Source organism: Dendrobates tinctorius, unplaced genomic scaffold, assembly GCF_039654945.1.
Source record: "Dendrobates tinctorius isolate UK_male_01 unplaced genomic scaffold, ASM3965494v1 ptg000241l, whole genome shotgun sequence".
NCBI classification, from domain to species: domain Eukaryota; kingdom Metazoa; phylum Chordata; class Amphibia; order Anura; family Dendrobatidae; genus Dendrobates; species Dendrobates tinctorius.
The window spans coordinates 6,803,864-6,816,645 of NW_027361908.1; the positions used below are offsets into that span (position 1 = coordinate 6,803,864).

The 12,782-nt window shown below is 42.4% G+C and overlaps 1 long non-coding RNA gene across 1 annotated transcript; it reads left to right on the forward strand.

Annotated features, from left to right (window-relative positions):
* Window positions 1–4,316: 4,316 nt before the first annotated feature.
* LOC141060574 (uncharacterized) lies at window positions 4,317–10,239 on the forward strand. The gene is made up of 4 exons (XR_012222723.1): window positions 4,317–4,676; window positions 5,187–5,278; window positions 9,647–9,717; window positions 9,952–10,239. It is a non-coding gene; the product is annotated as an uncharacterized lncRNA (long non-coding RNA).
* The last annotated feature ends 2,543 nt before the right edge of the window (window positions 10,240–12,782 follow it).

Here is a 12,782-nt window from a genome sequence, read left to right on the forward strand (position 1 = left end):
TGCTCTGGGGGAGAGGAGACCTACCTCGGATCTTCTCAGGGAGCTTCTTTGCCCATAAATTGTTTTTCTTCATCGGATCTGAAATTTCTTCCTTCTTTCTTACTCCAGGCATGTTCCAACAAGATTTTAAGTCCAAAATTCCGCTTTTAGTACGCTTTTGCAGGCTTAAATATGGAAATAGCAGGAGCGCCTGATAAACAGGTCTGCTCCCTTCCCCTGCAAACCACGCCCCGTAAACCGCTTTTAAAGAAAGGAACATCAGGAACAGGTTTTGGCTTACATTGCCGAAACAGCAGCCAGCTCTATCGCCTCCCCTTCTGAAGTTTCAAAAAAATGCAAGCACTGAGTCGTCAGTGCAGGCTTCTGGTCAGGAACAACCCCTTTCCTTGTGTCCTTCATCCCCACCAAAAGTGAAGGATGTGGCAGCCCACACTTCAGATTACTCCATGGAGCTCTTTTCACATACCATGCCTGGGTTATCAAGTCAAATCCTGAATTCCCTAGTCCAACATGAATCAGAGATGGAGTGCACTGATGCACATCCACTGCTAGATGATTCTGCTGGTACATTAACCCACAGCACTAAATTCCCCTCGCACTCTACAGAGCCATAATCTGACCCCGATGAAACTCAGGTGCCCCTTCCCGCATACTATACCACCTTACACAGTGATACAGAGGAAGGTGCTGATGAAAGTGTCGGTTCCCTGAGCAGGTGGGGGGGCATACTCGTGGGCACTGGCACAGAGCCCCTCATAGTACACAAAAGTGTCTCTGCCGGTGGGAGGGCCCACTCGCTGTCAGACACACCGGCGTACTATGAGGGGCCCTGTGCCAGTGCTGTCGCCCACGAGTGGCCCCCCCTGCTTGCTCAGGGCCACAGCACTTGCAATTCTTACCTGTCCCTGCTCCACCACCATGACGTCTTCAGCGTTTCCTGACAGCGACATTCAGGTCACAGAGCGCGATGACATCACATCTGTATGCCCTCTGCCTAAACAGTCCAATCGCAGAGAGCTGGAAGATAGCGACGCTGAGGAGTCCAGAGTAGAGCAGTGCACAGTGAGGAGAGGTATTTAATTTTTTTAAAGGTTGGTAGCAATTTTTGGTGAGCACTATACAATGGAGAATGATATATAGGGACCATCATACACTGGAGCATCATCCATGAGGCCCATCATATACTGGAGCATTCCAAATGGGGGACATCAGACACTGGAGCAGCATTTAGGTGGCCCATTATACACTGGAGCATTAGAAGTGGGGCACATTATAATGTATATGGAGCATTATTTGGGCCCATTATACACTGGAGCATCATCAATGAGGCCCATCATATACTGGAGCATTCTAAATGGGGGACATCAGACAATGGAGCAGCATTTACGGGGCCCATTATACACTGGAGCATTAGAAATGGGGCCCATTATATATGGAGCTTTATTTGGGCCCTTCATACACTGGAGCATCATCCATGAGGCCCATCATATACTGGAGCATTCCAAATGGGGGACATCAGACACTGGAGCAGCATTTACGGGGCCCATTATACACTGGAGCATTAAAAATGGGGCCCATTATATATGAAGCATTATTTGGGCCCATAAGACACTGGAGCATCATCCATGGGCCCATCATATACTGGAGCATTCTAAATGGGGCAGATCAGACACTGGAGCAGCATCTATGGGGCCCAATATACACTGGAGCATTAGAAATGGGGCCCATTATATATGGAGCATTATTTGGGCCCATCATACACTGGAGCATCATACATGAGGCCCATCATATACTGGAGCATTCCAAATGGGGGACATCAGACACTGGAGCAGCATTTACGGGGCCCATTATACACTGGAGCATTAGAAATGGGACCCATTATATATGGAGCATTATTTGGGCCCATAAGACAATGGAGCATCATCCATAGGGCCCATCATATACTGGAGCATTGTGAATAGGGCAGATTAGATATGGAGCATTATTTGGGCCCATCATACACTGGAGCATCATCCATGAGGCCCATCATATAATGGAGCATTCCAAATGGGAGACAGACACCGGAGCAGCATTAACGGTGCCCATTATACACTGGAGCATTAGAAATGGGGCCCATTATATATGGAGCATTATTTGGGCCCATAAGACACTGGAGCATCATCCATGTGGACCAAGATATACTGTATCTATATGTGGAGCTCATCATATACTGTATGGAACGTTATATGGGACCAATTCTATATGAAAAAATATATGGGGCTCATTATTCTGTATGGCGCACTATGTGGTGGCCATAATACTGTATGGAGTAATATACTGTCTGTTTTTTGAGCTATTGGAGAATTTAAAATAGATATCAGTCATGTCATGTAAGAAGTTAAGTATTTTTCATTGTACTATACCAATATTTCTCTGCCATATCGGAGCATTATGAATTGTGGTATGTGTTAAAGGGGCTCACTGACACTTTTTGGCCCAGGGCACACGAAAACCTGGAGCGAGCCCTACCCCCCCACAACTTTAGCCAAATAACCCCCACTTTTCAATGCATAACTTTTATTATAAAGTAAATTAAGGTTGACAAGCTTAAGTAATAAGAATTGATGTTGTTGGCATTGAAATGGGCACTGTAGGTGTGTTTACTGTCCTCCACTCCCTGTCCACTTTGCTTCCTCATTGACTTGCATTGGGTTTTTGGCTTGGTTTTTCCTGTGTGATGCATATATATAGTGCTGAGCAGCCCGCCTGCTAATACTGTGGGCATCATTAATAGGCTGTTCAGACACTTTGCACCACACTTATCTGTGTGACTGATGTCCTATGCAAGCCCTATTTATGTGCATTTTTTTCCACTAGGCAGCCAGACCATCTTGGGTTACTGGCTGTTTTCATCAGTGGTTTGCACCTGTGCTGCCCCAGCCTTTATTAATGGAGGTCTGCTGCATCCTGCTAGTGCATTAGTCAGGGTTTGGTGAGTCAACCTTTCAAATGTGGTTTTTTGAATTTTGGGAATTTTTTCCTTATGTGCGCTGTTGAGATTTAGTGTTAGGGACTTGCAAAATTTGGGGACCCTTGACATTGGGTTGCGAGCCTATCTGCTTCGGCCAAAATAGTAACTAATACCCCATATCTTTTTATCTTTTTGCACTTTTTATCATTTTTGCAGGATGCAGCTAGATCTCCTTACGTTGGCTTGGTTTTTCCTGTGTGATACATATATATATAGTGCTGAGCAGCCCGCCTGCTAACACTATGGGCGTCATTAATAGGCTGTTCATACACTTTGCACCACACTTATCTGTGTGACTGATGTCCTATGCAAGCCCTATTTGTGTGCATTTTTTTTTCCACGAGGCAACCAGACCATCTTGGGTTACTGATTGTTTTCATCAGTGGTTTGCACCTGTGCTGCCCCAAGAAAACTTGGAGGGGGCACCAATGACATAGACGGGGATCCAACCTGACCTATAGACAAAGGCATACAAGATAAAGTGAAAAAGTATAGGTCATGCATAGGGGATCACCCAACATTGGATTTGGGAAAAACGTATAAATCTTTATTTGGACACAAATAACAAACAAAATTTTTAAAAACATTAAAAATCGTCACTCATGTGACATCCACAAACAAAGGCTCATAATAGAGCCACACCCCCTTGGCTATACACTCCTGTTGAGACTCAATATATGGTCTAAATCAGTGTAGTATATAAATAGCACACCACATGTAATCACAATGACCATGAATATATGAAAAACAGTGCACTCCAAATTGATGATATACATAAAGAACAATTGTTATATATATGATGGCGTGAGAGCAACGCCCTAGACCTGAAATAAATTGCAACTGTAGCATGTGTGTATAAAGGCGTACGATCATACAAGGGATATCCTGTGCTGCCCCAGCCTTTATCAATGGAGGTCTGCTGCATCCTGCTAGTGCATTAGTCAGGGTTTGGTGAGTCAACCTTTCAAATGTGTTTTTTTGAATTTTTGGAAATTTTTTGCAATGCGTAGCCTATGCCACAGAATATAGGCAATTTTTCATTTAGTTGACTCACTGATCCATATAATACAATTGGAAAATCTAGTTACCTGTGTTTCCTCACACATTCTTCAAAAGGGAATCACAAACATTGTGAATTAATTTACCAATGCACCAACAGATAATACACTTGACCAGTTGACTGAGGTCTGGAAAGGGTTTGCAATCCTAATACTACATTCCTATCATTATTTATTCATTCGACTGATACTTTTCTCAAAGTAGTATGACCTCTGGATGCATAATACTACCTCTCGGTCCCCTTGGACACAATCCTTTCATAATTGATTGCCATCTGTTTTCTTTTGTTATTATATATACACTAAATTTTAGAGAATTGTATAATCCTATCAGTGTAAAGATCCTACTGAATATATGTACTAACTTGAACCACCTGCCTGGAGAGTTCTTTAAGGGGTTGTCTGACACATGCATACATTTTTGACTAGGCTTGAATAGTTTTTAAATGGTGAACAGAACTAAACCATCAACACACCCCTGCAAATCCAGTGCAGGCTGCTCCAGAGGTCTGCGTTGTCCCAGGAAGTAATGTCTGCTCCGTTCAGAAGTTAACAAGAAGGCTTTAGACAATCACATTGGCTGCAGTACTTAGAACCAGCAACCTGAAGTAAGTGCACCGATCCATCACCTTGGTTGAGCAGCGCACACAGCCTGTGACTCACCTCCATTTACCACTTAGGGTCCGGGCTCCAACCGCTATATAGCTGGATCAATCAGGGTCTAATAGTAGATCTATTCAGCCCAGCACATCACTCTCTCAGTGGGTCTAGACGGCAACCCACCTACAGTGCCTTGTTTCCAGCCGCTTCCATAAGGAATTAACCATTTAATTCCACATGTCATTTTACTGCCCAGTAAGTGCAGCCTTCATTTAGTACTAATGTTCATTACTCCAAGCTGTACATGACATTATTACCATTGCTTGTTCCTTGCTGTATCATCAATTTATAATTAGATTTATCCTACCAAAGCACCTTAATCTGACTGCGGTACTATTCCTCACAGGACCTGAACATACTCGAGTGAGTATCGTCTGACCAGGGATCAGCCTGTTAGGATTTTTATTACACCATTTAATCGTCAAAAAATTTTTTCTCCTTTTTACCATATCATCCAGCAGTTACTCCTATATACGGATTTCCAAACATTGTGAAGCATCCCTACCAACGGGAAACAACTCTGACTCCGAGATTTGTTTTACACCACTCAGTGAGTATCCGTATATTTGGAGTTCCCTATATCACACTATTGCGCGGTGAATCTTTTTATTTAGTTAATAAATACACTATTTCCAGGGGGCTGACCACTGTGGCCCCCACCAATCACAAGAACAGGAGTCATGTGTGAATGAAGCTTTAGTGAACATATGCAAACACTGCTCCATTTACTGTCAATAGGAATTATACACAATGCTATATCATGTTTATTAATGCTTCAATCATATCGATGACTTAGGGCTCCAGTTCCTAGTATCAGTGGGGGTCTCAACACGCATATTTATCCTCTATCCTGTGGATAGGTAATACATATTATTTGTGGGATAACCTGGGGTATAGTAATAAAAATGTTTGCTTTTTTTTACAATAAATATAAGGTAAATCTTAACTTCAAGTAACTTTGATCTTGTGTTTTGCAGTGGATTTTGCAGCTGCTACAAATTATATATTTCAGCTATGTGGCTTGATAATGAAGCTGACTTTAGTATTTGAAAATATTATGGTGCTGCTAGCAGAAGGTCCTTAGTGATTTAATGACCTTGTACTATGTTATTTCTTTAAGTAAATTGTTTCAGACTCAAATAGTTCTTTTGCAAGGCTCCAGATATCTTAAAAAAAAAAAAAAAAAAATACAACCCAATTCAGAAGGATTTTATGTTGTTTTAAGCTAAGCTCTGCAAATCTGCTTCAGCATTGGACCATATATTTATGTAAATGGAAATAAAGTTTGGCGGTGTTAAAAGTTATCTTTGTTATTCTGGTAGTGGGTCCGCCTGAAGCCTTGTTCTAGAGATCATTACTGCTTATTCTTTAGGAGCTAAGCTACATTGCTCAGCTGGAATTTGAAGCTGTAATATATGCACACTAATGATAATGGAAGATGATTGTTAATTACAAAATATGTAAAATCATTGTAGAGTGAATTAGATCCCGAGGCAGATAAAACCTAGCATCAACTGCAGCATTACAACCAAAGTGTTTTGTTATATTTCTAACTCTGCTTAGGATTAGTCATTTTACATGTGTCACATTTAGGAATTGTAGCCATTTCAGCATAAGCATCTAAACTAATTTAGAGGAAAGATCCAAGGCAACTCTTAAATAAGTCAGCAGTGATTCTTCATTGTGATCATGAGATAGGACATGAGTGTCCTGAGTATATCATTAGAAAAAATGTCCTAAGAGCTGACAATGAAAAAAATATTTCAAAGTAAATCACAGAGGAAAATTAAATTGAAGCTCTAGTTGCAATATGTGCGTTTGCCAACTGTATTCTCATATTAAGAATTGATTATTACCTGCTTCTTCTGTAGTGGTTTGGTTTGTCACAATATAGTTATAGCATAATTTAAAGCTTTAAAAACAATGGAAAAATGTTGTAGTCAGTTCACCCTTCGATAGCATCAATAGTTCAAAAGGAGAGCCATGGGAATTCCATGCCCTAAGAAATCGACCATCTGTGGTCAGGGTGTGGTGCAGGGAGAATAGGAGACACTCTGGACTGGCTTTCAAGTCAGAATGAATAATGAAGTCTGTTAGGAGGGAATCTCCAGCACCACAGAAAGGAAAAAATGAAAACATAAGTTTTACTGTATGTAATAAAAACATGATGAAAAATGTAAAAAAAAAAAAAAAGGTTAAGGTCCATAAGCGTGCGAGTTTTGAGTTGGGGATTACTGGTTCAACCCCATGAATAACAGTTATCCCCAGCCCAAAATGCGTAAGTGTATAAATCCTAACTTTTTCAACTTTTTTGTATTTTTCATCATTTTTTTACACAAAGTAAGTTATTTTTTAGCTTTTTCCTTTCTCTTGTGTGGGAGTTTCTGTCTGAACGGATTTCTTTATGTCACGGGGACCTTCTTCGGTATCACACAATCAACAGAGCAAGGGAAGAAGGAACAATCCCAAGATCTTTATTTTAAGCAAAGAAAACAAAATGTCCATATGCAATGCACTACATAGTCCAGAACCTGAATGCAGTTCAGTAACAGAATAAAAGCTCTGGGAGATGAGAGTCCCACAACCCAGCAGATGATAAAATAGGCCATATACTCGCTGAGGTGCTGTGTTCACATCATCCCCCCACACAGGGTCTGATCTCTTGTCTCTCCTTGCTGATATTTTAAAAGTCCCTCTTTTACTGGTCAAGGGGGAAGGTGGCAGGAGCTCATTGTTTCAACTAGCTAGTTCAAAATGTCATTAGCATATTAGCAAACCGCATTATTTATTTACCCAGTGGAAAGATAACAGTACAGTACTGTGGGGGCTGATATCAGATGGCAACAACAGCCATTCATCAATTGGCAAATATGAACTCATCCTACAAGAGAACACCATGAAAATCAGTAAAATATTAATACAAACAAAATGATACCCACACAGCATATTCCACCATCACAACCACTCCCTCCTCTTACTAATTAAGCATGCTATGAGGTCTACACAGAACTCTGACCTGATCACCTTAGTCCATATTGCTCATTTGTTTATAGATCCTTGTACAGTGGCAGTGGTTGCAATAATTATGAGCACTTGTCCTTCCATAAATTCCCAGGTCCTGGCCTTATGGTCATACCAGGTTTTTTTTACTGGACTGGGCCATTTGCTGATGGTAGCTAGCTGTGCGAAACAGGGAATGATGGGCATTCCGGTGTCTGTGATATCTCCCTCCAATTGTTCTTTCAGTAGAGCGAGAGGCCCATGGACCTTCCGGCCAAACAGATTGTTCCCCGGTGAGGTCCGGATGTTGTGGAGCTTGAAGGGCCTGTAGTTAGGTGATTGCTCCCACAAAATTACACTGTAACTCCCAAATGTTGCTTCCAAGGAGGATATCTGCAGGAAGTCCACCCATAACTCCAATCCAACAGTTTTTATCCAAAACCATAATCCAAACACACCAAAGCTCACTGTATATATTTGCGGACACCCCCTGCCAGGACAAAGGGAATTCCCGGGCCGTGGTGAATTGCCAAGAGTCGAAAAACATGGGGATCAGTGATAGTCAGAAATGCCCCTGTGTCTCTAAATACCGACACTTTGTATCCATCAATTAAGACATCCTGCAGTTGGTGCTGACAAAGGCCAGAGTCTGTAAGCTCCAGAAGGGATATCTATGGTTCCGTGGTCGGTGGTCAACGCGAGTGGGGGTGGTGGTAACTCTTCCTCAGGTGGGATGGAGTGCACAAGATTCACTGGACGAGGTGGGGCTGCGTGTTGCTCCCTCTGAATCCTTGAGGCACAACCGGATTGCAAATGCCCAGGTTTCCCACATCCATAAAATCTCTGTGATACCCCCAGGTTGTGGTTGGACCTATTGGGGAGCAGGACTGTGTGGCGTGATTGTCATCGGCCTGCGGCTGGGTGGAAGGGCAGATATAATCTGAGGGGGCCGGGGTGCGTGAACAGGCTGTGGTTTATTGTTCAGAAGCCTCCTCCATTGCGGTCGGATAGTAAGGGCCTCATTGGCCAAGGCTGCAGCTCTATCTTTGGTGCATGGTGTGCGCTCTTGGTCCCATTCCCATAATTTTACGTGGCCCTTGGCAAAAATTGTTCTATAAGGAACGCCTGTATAACATTTTCCACAGTAAAGGCATTTTCTGCTTCCAACCATCTCCGACATGCCTGGGACATCTTATGGGCATACATCCTAAATGATCCTCCCGTGGTGCATGGGAGGTCTCGGAACAGGGCCCTATATGAGTCTGGTGTGATAGCATGGTAATCCAGGATAGTCCGCTTTACAATGTTATTGTCATGATCCAGTCCGGGGTTTGTTTCTGATTATTCTCTCCCCGGGACAGTGGAGTGAACTAATATGGGCAGTGTTACGTCACTCCACCGTTTGTGACTGTGCACTGCCGCTCACGCACAGAGACAGCTTCCATACATCACATAGATTCCCTACTGCGCTTGTGTCACCAGCTTAAACAATAAGCATCTCCTTGTCTGTACAACCGCCGAGCATGCGCAGGGCTATCATATGGGCAGCATAACATCACTTCCGGGTCGGTCTATTCACCTCTGTGGTCATATGTGTGACACGCCGCAACATCAGCAAGGTGTGGTAGCGCTGCTACTATACCTATGATCAGAAGTTAACTACAGCACTATTGTTTCCTCTAGCCCATATGTTTTGACTTTAACTATATAATTTGCTCAGCAGCCCACTTAATAGGGCTTGACAGAGTGTCATATCCTGCATTCCTACAGGTTTCCAGTGTTGCTAGGCCCTTAACCTACAATTATTGGCACCGCTGCCTAACAGATTAGGTACCACGTACCCACCATATGTATTTATTTTCATGTTCTTTATTTTCTCACTATAAGCACCTTTTATCTTTATTACTTTTCCTTACAGCCTCTATAAGGTACCCCAGGGATGTCAATCTCTTAACTTTCACCCTATATATCTTCTACTATGGAATTAAGGTAATTCCTCCTTTAAATTTTCATGCTCCAAATTTGTTAGTTACCAGTGTATTTATGGTGATTGTCATCATTTTGATGTGACTTTATGCAAATTCTGTGTATTTTTACTTGTGATTTAGATGTGTACTCATTCACTGGGAATTTTTTAAACACATATTTTTTTGTTTTTTTTAATTACTATGTCATGGTTTTCTCTAACACTGTATACTTATATGTTCTTTCTTTATTTTACAGCGACAATATGATTAAGGCTCCGGAGAAACTGAAACTTCATTCTGTTTAGTCGCCTCCATTATATATTTCTGTTTGCTCCCTTATTTTGTTAATACATTTATATGCTAAAAAGACTATCCACTAGTGTGCAGTGAATTCTGATTTACATATACAGAGACAGCATGAGCTGATGATGGCAGAATAGTCTCATCATCCTGCACCTGTGTTCAATTGTAAAAAAAAATCAAAACATTTACATAATTACATACTTATTCACATACAAAATATATACTCACCAAACGCTTAACCCCTGATGCCGTGTCTCCTGCAAACAGTAAAAAGCTTTAAACTAACATATATTCACATTTCTGACATAGTCCATTTAATAATGAGTATCCCATGTCGATCTCAACCGGCCTCCGGCGATACACTGACAGGAGGTAATTGCTCCTGCAGTGTGTCACTGAGCCGTCGTGAGAGGTCACTGGAGTTCATCAACTGATCAGCTCCTGTGCTCTCACTTATGGCAGTGCTGCGCGAGAAAGTTCTCACAAAGTGGTAGTGTTGTGAGAGCATCGGAGCTGATGAACTCAATGAAATCTCATGGCAGCGCAGTGATACACTGCAGGAGCGATTACCTCCTGTCAGTGTGTTGCCAGTGGTCAGGTAGAGTGGTCACATCTCCCGATGTGATTGTTCTACACATGAGATCGCCGTGGGACACTCTGTATTAATTGGACTATGTAGGACAGATTAGTATTATATGTTAGTTTATTTTTTTATTGTTTGCAGAAGGCAAGGGTGTCGGAGATTAGGCATTCAGTTAGTATGGTAAATATATTTTCAATAAAGGAGTCTGTGTGATTATTTCAAACTAGATGTGTGCCCGATGCTATCGCATCAGGAGGGCAGTAACATCACGATGGAAGAAGCTTTGTGGTGCTGGGGGTGGCAGCCCACCCACCTCCATGCTGTCACAACCGGCAGGAAAGACGGTGTTTTGCGGCTTGTGCTGGAGATGGTGTGCGGTGCCACCAGAGGGTGGCCGCACCCAATCTCCAGCACAGGCCTCAAGCCGTGGTCTTTCCTGCTGGCTGTGACTGCATGGAGGTGGGTGGGCAGGCAGCGGTGGGATCCGGCGAGTGTAGTCAGGCTGTGGGTCCTGGCAGGAGTCCGGCGGCATCCCTCTCATTACTGGGATCCCAGCGGCGGTTGGAATCACAGCGGTGGCCTGGATCCGAGTGGCAGCTGGGATCCCAGTGGGGTTTGGGATCACAGCGGCAACCTGGATCTGAGCGGTGGTTGGGATTGGAGCTACGTCCTGAATCCGAGCGTCATCACTTGGATGTTCCAAAATGGCGGTCGGCGTACTTCCGGTGCGGCGCAGTGGATTGTGGGATTCGGGGACATCCAGACGGAAGTGGATGACAGACAATTTAAGGTAATTATATATATAGATAAAGGACTTTATTCTGGGTGTCTGTGTTTTTATACAATATCACTACAGGGTTAGTAATGGAGGTGTCTTATAGACACCTCTCTATTACTAACCTGTGGGCTTGATGTCACCTGACAATACAAAGGTGACATGAAGCCCACTTGCCACCACTACAGGGCAAGTGGAAAAAGCGAGGCTAAGTGCCAGAATTGGCGCCTCTGTAAGATGCGCCATTTCTGGGGTGGCTGAGAGCTGATGTTTTTAGCCTGGGGGTGCCAATATCCATGACCCCTTCCCAGGCTATTGTTATCAGTCTGCAGTTGTCTGCCTAGCCTTTGCTATTTTGATTTTATATGGGGACCCCATGTCAATTTTTTTCTGGGGATAACCTTTACTGGCTAGTTTACAGGTTAAGCAAACAGCTGTGAGTTGATATTAATAGCCTGGGAACCTTTATGGCTATTGGCTCCTTCCCAGAATATTAACATCAGCCCTCACCCGTCAGCTTTCCCTCTGCTGATTATGAAAATTGTGCGGGAGCCCACGTAATTTTTTTTTTTAATTTTTTTTGAAAAATAAACATTGCATTTCAAGCAGATTTCTGTCAGTTCTTGTTTTGTTACAGCATATCTAGGTTAATTATGTTAATTCTCCTACATAGGCTGGTGACTGTGTTTGTGTCTCTTTAACTCTTTATGTACCATTTTATTAATGAGGGTATCTGTCTGACATCTGTTCATTACTAAACCTCGGGCTTGGTAATACATAGTGAACATAGTAAACTGCAATGACTTAGTATATGTAGAACTAAACTTAACCGCAGTTTTCGATAGGGCCTGCGGAGCTGTAAAGGTAAAAGGTAAAACGTATTTTCCGCTGTGTTTTTCTGCCAAGAGATGCAGAAACATTGCAGACATTTCTACAAGCAAATACGCAATGTGCGCACATAGCCTAATAGTGAGATGCAGATACCATTTATTTAATTTAATTTTCATAATCATGTAGAAAAAAGTAACTTGTAGCAATTAAAATTGCTACTCACCTCTGTAAGCATATGTAATAAGAATGTGAAGCATGTATTCGATGCACCCTGATGTGAAATCTGTTCAAGTTCTTCAAGTGGTATGGCTAACATAGTGGAGGACAAAGCAATTATTGAAGACCCTTTGGATTGATGGAGGCTTATAGATACAACCGTATACTAAAGTATTTCTTCTACTTCTAGTCACATAGTAATATTTTCCTATGGACCCTGTATTGCAGCAATGACTCCAATACTGATTGTATATAGTGGCGGCTACTTTTTCGCTGCTGGCTGTAGTGATTTTGTCCATATTCAACAAACTTCCAAAATATCATCTTTCGCCATTGCATCAATTATCACAATAATAGGAAGTATTTTTCTTGAGTCCTA